Here is a 7,425-nt window from a genome sequence, read left to right on the forward strand (position 1 = left end):
TGGGAATTGTAGTCCACAACATCTGGAGTGCCAAAGGTTCGCCACCACGGAGCTAAAACTCAGCCACTAAATCTGAAATGGTTCTGACATGAGCTGACTGAAGAGCCAGGATACATTCAAGACCCACAGGGGGCTTGAAATGAATCAGTAAATGAGTGGCACTTAACCACTACACCACCCGGCTCCTTCCATGGGTATCCCCTGTCAAGTAATTGGACTTCAATTGATCTTGCTGCCCATTTGTAGTCCTTATTAAAAGAGATATTTCTCTTTGCTCTCAAAAATATTACCAAAGGTCATTTGTTCTTTAAATGGCAAGGATGGAATGACTCATAGGCAGAGGCGAATCTGGTGCAAACTTGTTTCCAGCATAAAACAGAGCTGCTGTACCCCCCCCCCCTCTGTATATAAAGTGTTTTACCCTCCCTAATCATGGCACTGTAAACAATTATTTTTTGCACCTGTTTCACAAAAGTCACATCCCACCTCTATGCAAAATATACATGGCTCTCTCCCACCCCAACTCTCTTTTCCTAATTCTTCTGTCCTCATACCCAACCTTAAGGATAGTGGTAGGATATTAGCTCTGATAAACAGAGTAGCACCATGCTACTCGCAGTGGCCCACTAGGTGCCTTTGGGAGCTCACCCTTAGGTTGTGGAAAGTTAATGGTTCTGTTGCTGCTGCTGCTGCTCCTGAGCACCTTGGTCTGCTTCCAGGCATTTGTAACTCTCAGATCAAGATTGGTAATAGAGATCGACTTCTCCTCCATAAAATCTGTCCCAAGTCTTTTAAAGTTATCCAGGTTAGTGGCTATCACCACCTCCTGTGGCAGCATATTCCAAACACCAATCACACGTTGCGTGAAGAAGTGCTTCCTTTTATTAGTCCTAATTCTTCCCCCCAGCATTTTCAAATATATGCCCCCTGGTTCAGGGATTGTGAGAGAGAAAACTTTCTCTAATCAACATTTTCTACCCCATGCATGGGAATCTCTTTATCCTTCCCTCAAGCTCAAGCAACAAACACCCGGGGAGGTGGGGTGGGGGTGGGGGGCTGAGAAAGCTCCAAAGAACTGTGACTAGCCTCCATACCACTTAGCTGGCGCGTATTGGAGTGCACATGTTTTCAACTTGGTTTCAATTAGATAAGCTTCCCACAGCTCAAGTGGCAGAGTTGGAGTCAAAACCTGCCTTCCAGATTAGAGTGCCTCTTGTCTCTGAACTGACTACAGCACTTCTGGCTCTGCATTCCCACGCCAGTTCACCAATTCATGCTTTCCAGACTATCATTGGGCTGACAAATGATGAATCCTCTCTGGGCTTCTCTCTCAGCGGTGTCAGCAGGAGTTCACGGTGCCGCCGGGTGTGACGTGGAGCCCTGGGGGGCTTGAAGGGGGGGGACTGCAGCCGTCTCCTGCGAGCGATCTAGAACCCCGGCAGCAAGGAATGGAACCTGGAAGCTCCCCAGCAACTGACTGGCGTCCTTCGAAGGCCAACCGGCCAGTGCAGCCTCGGACTTTCGCAGGGACAGGATGGCGCTCAGCCGAGTCCTCCGCGCCGTCTTCTGCTGCGGCTGCTGCTGCAGGAGGAAGAGGAGGTAGATCACGTGACTGTCCCTCCTCCTCCTCCTCCTCCAATGTGGAACCCTCCCCTCGCAGAGCCGTCTGCTGGGGAACCCCCTCCCCCCCTCCCCCCCCCTGGCGCCCAAGGCAAGAGGAGGGCTGCCCCCCCCCCCCCCAGCTCCGCAGCCCGCCAGCTGCCCAGACCCCGCCGCCGCCGCCGCCGCCGCCGCCGGGGAAGAGGGGAGGAGGCAGCCGCCCAAGTGCGGGCAGGCGGGGAGGAGGAGCCTGAGGGCCGGCAGGGGGCGGGACGGGGGCGGGGCTGGCTCCACCCTGGGGCTGAAGGCGTGGTTGGACCACAGGCCCCCTAAAACAGGGGCCTCAGACGGGGAGAACACCCCCACCCCCCCACCCCCACCCCCGGCCCCCGGGGAAACAAAACGCCCCAAGTGGTTTGCCCTAACCTTCCTCTGCATCCAGACCCTGGTATCCCTTGGAGGGTCCTCTCCACATACTAGCCAGGGCCCAGGGGCGTAATGCCCATTGGGCAAGGTGGGCAGCTGCCCGGGGCATCCCCTTGTGGGGGGGGCATCAAAATGCAGGCTTCATTTTGGGGTATTTTTAGTGGTTTTTCATTTGTGGCCTGCAGGGGGCGCAGTTTTTAGGCTAGCAGCACCAAAATTTCAGCGTAACATCATAGAGGACTGGTCCTTAAGGGCTACTTCCCAGGCTTCATGAGGTTTGGTTCTAGGAGTCCAACATTATGGACTCCTGGGTGTTCCCATCCCTCATTGTTTCCAAATGGAAGATTACAGAGAGTGGGCCCATAACTCTGCCCCCCCCCTCCAAACTCAAACTGCACTGCCAAACCTGGGGGTAATTAATAGGGCAGTCTCATTGGATGAGACTCATTAAAAGTTTTGTGAGACTGTGCCTTCAGAAATTCCCCCCCCCCCGCCTGCAACCCCCATTGACAGCAATGCAGAAAACTCAATGCAGAACAAAGATTCTTGGGCAAATTTCTGGGATGTTCCTGCAGGGGGCACATTTTTGGATGGATCGGCACCAAAATTTCAGGGTATCATCTGGAGACTGTCATGATGGCACCCCCCCCCCCAAGTTTGGTGCAGTTTGGTTCAGGGGATCCAAAGTTCTGGACCCTCAAAAGGGTAGCCCCCATCTCCTTAGCAAAGAATGGGGGATGGGGCACCCCCTTTGAGGGTCCATAACTTTGGGGGTTGTGGGGACAGCCGGGCGCGCACCTGGGATGACGCGCGCTGAGAGCAGCGCGTGGCTTAGGGGGGATGGAAGAAAGTGGGGAAAGGCCCCAACTCAGGTTTTGCCCAGGGCTACAGTTTGCCTCGTTACGCCCTGCCAGGGCCAACCCTGCTGGGCTTCTGAGATCTGATGAGATCAGGTTAGCCTCGCTTCCCCCCCCCGCCCCCCCGCAGCAAGCAAAATTCACTTGTAGCACAATATTAATTTTGCTTCGCTGCCAGAGCGGGACAGATTTGCCAGGAGGCCCAGCTTTGCCCCAGACCTCTTAAGAACATCAGGACGAGCCTGCCGGACCAGACCAGAGTCTATCTAGTCCAGCACTGCTCCTCGCAGTGGCCCACCAGGTGCCTTTGGGAGCTCACCTGCAGGAGGTGAAAGCAATGGCCTGCTGCTGCTGTTGCTCCCGAGCACCTGGTCTGCTAAGGCATTTGCAATCTCAGATCAAGGAGGATCAAGAGTGGTAGCCAGAGATCGACTTCTCCTCCAGAAATCTGTCCAAGCCCCTTTTAAAGCTATCCAGGTTAGTGGCCATCACCACCTCCTGTGGCAGCATGTTCCAAACACCAATCACAGGTTGCGTGAAGAAATGTTTCCTTTTATTAGTCCTAATCCCCCCCCCCCCAGCATTTCCAGTGGATGCCCCCTGGTCTTAGTATTGTGAGAAAGAGAGGAAAATTTCTCTCTGTCAACATTTTCTACCCCATGCATAATTTTATAGACTTCAATCATATCCCCCCTCAGTTGTCTCCTCTCCAAACTAAAGAGTCCCAAACTCTGCAGCCTCTCCTAATAAGGAAGGTGCTCCAGTCCCTCAATCATCCTCATTGCCCTTCTCTGCATTTTTTCTATCTCTTCGGTATCCTTTTCGAGATGTGGCGACCAGAACTGAACACAGTTTGCCTTTTTCACAGCTGCCATGCATTGAGTTGACATTCCCATGGGACTATCAACTAAGACGCCCAAATCCCTTTCCTGGTCTGTGACTGATAGTTGTATGTGCAGGAAGGTGCCAAGCTTTAACTCTCTCTGATGTGCTTGTATGTGAAGTTTGGGTTTTTTGCCCCTATGTGCATCACTTTACATTTTGCTACATTGAACTACATTTGCCATTTCTCAGCCCCTCCCCCTAATTGATCAAGGTCCACTTGCAGCTCTTTGCAATCCTTTGCAGTTCTCCCCACCCTACATAATTTGGCATCATCCGCAAACTTACTGCCACGCTACCCACCCCTACTTCCAGGTCATTTGTGAATAGGTCAAAGAGCACTGGTCCCAAAACGGATCCTTGGGGGACACCACTCCCAACATCTCTCCATTGTGAGAACATCCCATTTACACCCACCCTTTGCTTCCTGTTTCTCAACCAGTTTTGAATCCATAGGAGGACTTCCCCTCTCATTCCCCTCTTCCCTCTACCCACAGCCAGCCCACCTAGTCTCACCCCCCAACTCCCTTGCGCTGCCTGCCTCACTGCAAGCAGTGTCAGTCCTGGTTAGTTCTTGGCTGGGAGACCACGAAGGAGGTCTAGGGTAACTAGGCGGAGGCAGGAAACGACAAACTGCCTCCCAAACTATGGCGCCTGGTTGGAGAAGGGGAGGTGGCAAAAGGAAAAGGGGGGTGATGTGCGCACTTTGAAATGTGTCTCTCTTCACATACAAGCACATCAGAGAGAGTTAAAGCTTGGCACCTTCCTGCACATACAACTATCAGTCCTGCACATACAACTATCTCCCCAGGCTGCAAGAGAACAGGTGATGTGCGCACTTTGAAATGTGTCTCTCTTGGCTTCCTGCAGGTCAGAGGAGGCCACCGAGGAGCCCGGTGTGAGAGGTAAAAATGTTGCTTTTACATATACCAAAGAGGTATTACTTTTATAAACAGGGAGGGATTGGGTGGTCCTGAAAAAGTAATATAAACTGTTGTAGAACAAAGGAAGGGTGTGCCTACTACTGAGTGGACACCCGATCTTGCAAGACTGTAAACCAATAAAAGCTTTGTTATCTGTTTCACCCACTTTGTCCAGATTATTTTGAGGGTAGTTGGACCCACGATCCAAACGGCAGCTGGGGGAGCAGCTCATACTGGGAGTGCGCCAGCAGTGGTGAGCCTGGGGAATTTTCAGGGGGGCTTTTAAAAAATAAAGGGGGGGTTGAAATAAAGTTTTTTAAAGCCCTCCCAGTCATCGAGGAGGGCAGAAGTTGAGGAGGGCAGGTGGGGTGGAGCTCCAAAGAGACCCGGCTTGTACCGCTCCTTGGAAAAGCCCTCTCTCTTCTTGTTATATCGAGATATTAGTATCTCAGCATGAGCATTTAGAGAAGCTGGCGACATGGAAGGGGGGAAGGGGGACGGTACGGGCGGCAGTGCGAGGGAGTGGGAAGGGTGGAGCGGGGTAGGCTGGCCATGGCGGAAGGAAACATGTCCAGGACAAAGCTGTGGTCACTGCCAGGTTTGCCCGCTTTGGCAGCAAAGCGAAATAAAAGTTGCACTAGAAGTAGTTGTGCTTGCCACAGAGAAAGGGAAAGCGGGGGACCAGGAAATACATCCGTGCAAGAAATGTTGCTGTGACAAAGATTTGCTCCCACCTTGTGCATAATCTGTCTGTGTGGTTTCCTTCCTTCCTTCCTTCCTTCCTTCCTTCCTTCCTTCCTTCCTTCCTTCCTCTTGTTATTTTGCCAGAGCCTGAATCAATCAGGCGGAATCCCACGGAGGAAGAGGAGGAGGAGGAGGAGCAGGAGGCGGCGGAGCAGGAGGAGGAAGCAGCGGCGGCAGCAGAGGACGCAACCACCTGGAGGGGACAGTTCATCAACTGTACCCTCCAGGTGGTCAACATCCAGGTTTTCAATGGTGAGAACTGCATCCAAAATAAAGTGAACTGTAGATTTTAAGATTGCCTCCCCCCCCCCACCCACCCCCCCCCCCAAACCCCCCCCCCCCCCCACCCCCCCCCCCCCCCACACCCCCCCCACCCCCCCCCCCCCCCCCCACCCCCCCCCCCCCCCAACCACCCCCCCCCCCAACCCCCCCCCCCCCCACACCCCCCCCCCACCACCCCCCCCCCCCCCCACCCCCCCCCCCCCCCACCCCCCCCCCCCCCCACTCCCCCTCCCCCCCACCCCCCCCCCCCCCCACCCCCCCCCCCCCCCACCCCCCCCCCCCCCCACCCCCCCCCCCCCCCACCCCCCCCCCCCCCCACCCCCCCCCCCCCCCACCCCCCCCCCCCCCCACCCCCCCCCCCCCCCACCCCCCCCCCCCCCCACCCCCCCCCCCCCCCACCCCCCCCCCCCCCCACCCCCCCCCCCCCCCACCCCCCCCCCCCCCCACCCCCCCCCCCCCCCACCCCCCCCCCCCCCCACCCCCCCCCCCCCCCACCCCCCCCCCCCCCCACCCCCCCCCCCCCCCACCCCCCCCCCCCCCCACCCCCCCCCCCCCCCACCCCCCCCCCCCCCCACCCCCCCCCCCCCCCACCCCCCCCCCCCCCCACCCCCCCCCCCCCCCACCCCCCCCCCCCCCCACCCCCCCCCCCCCCCACCCCCCCCCCCCCCCACCCCCCCCCCCCCCCACCCCCCCCCCCCCCCACCCCCCCCCCCCCCCACCCCCCCCCCCCCCCACCCCCCCCCCCCCCCACCCCCCCCCCCCCCCACCCCCCCCCCCCCCCACCCCCCCCCCCCCCCACCCCCCCCCCCCCCCACCCCCCCCCCCCCCCACCCCCCCCCCCCCCCACCCCCCCCCCCCCCCACCCCCCCCCCCCCCCACCCCCCCCCCCCCCCACCCCCCCCCCCCCCCACCCCCCCCCCCCCCCACCCCCCCCCCCCCCCACCCCCCCCCCCCCCCACCCCCCCCCCCCCCCACCCCCCCCCCCCCCCACCCCCCCCCCCCCCCACCCCCCCCCCCCCCCACCCCCCCCCCCCCCCACCCCCCCCCCCCCCCACCCCCCCCCCCCCCCACCCCCCCCCCCCCCCACCCCCCCCCCCCCCCACCCCCCCCCCCCCCCACCCCCCCCCCCCCCCACCCCCCCCCCCCCCCACCCCCCCCCCCCCCCACCCCCCCCCCCCCCCACCCCCCCCCCCCCCCACCCCCCCCCCCCCCCACCCCCCCCCCCCCCCACCCCCCCCCCCCCCCACCCCCCCCCCCCCCCACCCCCCCCCCCCCCCACCCCCCCCCCCCCCCACCCCCCCCCCCCCCCACCCCCCCCCCCCCCCACCCCCCCCCCCCCCCACCCCCCCCCCCCCCCACCCCCCCCCCCCCCCACCCCCCCCCCCCCCCACCCCCCCCCCCCCCCACCCCCCCCCCCCCCCACCCCCCCCCCCCCCCACCCCCCCCCCCCCCCACCCCCCCCCCCCCCCACCCCCCCCCCCCCCCACCCCCCCCCCCCCCCACCCCCCCCCCCCCCCACCCCCCCCCCCCCCCACCCCCCCCCCCCCCCACCCCCCCCCCCCCCCACCCCCCCCCCCCCCCACCCCCCCCCCCCCCCACCCCCCCCCCCCCCCACCCCCCCCCCCCCCCACCCCCCCCCCCCCCCACCCCCCCCCCCCCCCACCCCCCCCCCCCCCCACCCCCCCCCCCCCCCACCCCCCCCCCCCCCCACC

The 7,425-nt window shown here is 61.8% G+C and overlaps 1 long non-coding RNA gene across 1 annotated transcript; it reads left to right on the forward strand.

Annotated features, from left to right (window-relative positions):
• Positions 1-4,555: 4,555 nt before the first annotated feature.
• LOC125432534 lies at positions 4,556-5,677 on the forward strand. Its single transcript, XR_007244489.1, has 3 exons — positions 4,556-4,669; positions 4,863-4,940; positions 5,516-5,677. It is a non-coding gene; the product is annotated as an uncharacterized LOC125432534 (long non-coding RNA).
• The last annotated feature ends 1,748 nt before the right edge of the window (positions 5,678-7,425 follow it).

The sequence above is a fragment of the Sphaerodactylus townsendi genome, linkage group LG05, assembly GCF_021028975.2.
Source record: "Sphaerodactylus townsendi isolate TG3544 linkage group LG05, MPM_Stown_v2.3, whole genome shotgun sequence".
In the NCBI taxonomy this organism is placed as follows: Eukaryota; Metazoa; Chordata; class Lepidosauria; order Squamata; family Sphaerodactylidae; genus Sphaerodactylus; species Sphaerodactylus townsendi.